The following is a 1,153-nucleotide window of genomic DNA, read 5'->3' on the forward strand; positions in this document are numbered from 1 at the left end:
ATGCTTCTTACAAGAAACTCATCTTACCTATAAAGACACATATAGACTGAAAGAAAGGAATAGAAAAAGATATTCCATGCAAATGGAAATCAAAAGCAAGCAAGAGTAGCTGTACTTATATCTGATAAAACAGACTGTAAATCAAAAAGACAAAGAAGGTAAAAAAAAGACAAAGAAGGTCATTATATAATTATAAAGGGATCAATTCAGCAAGAGGATATAATGATTCTAAATATATATGCATTCACCACTGGATCACCCAGATTCACACACACACAAAATATTACTATACCTAAAAAGATAGACAGCAACACAATAATAGTGGGGGACTTCAACACTCCTCTCACAGCACTAGACAGATCATCAAGACAGAAAATTAACAAAGAAACGTTGTACTTAAATTGGACTTTAAACCAAATGGACTTAACAGACATTTACAGAATATTCCACCCCAAAAATACAGAATATACATTCTTTTCATGAACTCATGGAACATTCTTCAAGATAGACAACACTTTGGGCCACAAAACAAATCTTAACAAATTTTTAAAAATCAAAATCATATCAAGTATTTCAAAAATTTTTCAATTTCCATCTTTATTTCTTCCTGGGCCCAGTGATTGTTCAGTACTTGTTCAATTTTCACGTGTTTGTATAGTTTCTGAAACTCCTTTTCATATTGAATTTGACCATACTGCCCAAAGTAATCTACAGATTGAATGAAATTCCTATGAAAATAGGAATGTCATTTTTTACAGAATCAGAAAAAACAATTCTAAAATTTATATGGAACCAAAAAAGAGTCCAGATACCCAAATCAATCTTAAGCAAAAAGAACAAAACTGGAGGCATCACATTACCTGATTTCAAATTATACTACAAGGCTATAGTAACCAAAATAGCATGGTACTGGCATAAAAGTGAACACATAGATCAATGGAACACAATAGAGAACCCAGAAATAAAACCATACACCTACAATCAACTGATATTTAACAAGGCAGACAAAAGTATACACTGGGGAAAGTACATACTATTCAATAAATGGTGCTGAGAATATTGGATAGCCACCTATAGAAGAATAAAACTGGATCCCTATCTCTCACCATATAAAAAAATTAACTCAAGATAGATTAAAGACTTAAATATAAGA

This window comes from Propithecus coquereli, unplaced genomic scaffold (assembly GCF_000956105.1).
Source record: "Propithecus coquereli isolate 6110/MARCELLA unplaced genomic scaffold, Pcoq_1.0 Scaffold220, whole genome shotgun sequence".
In the NCBI taxonomy this organism is placed as follows: Eukaryota; Metazoa; Chordata; class Mammalia; order Primates; family Indriidae; genus Propithecus; species Propithecus coquereli.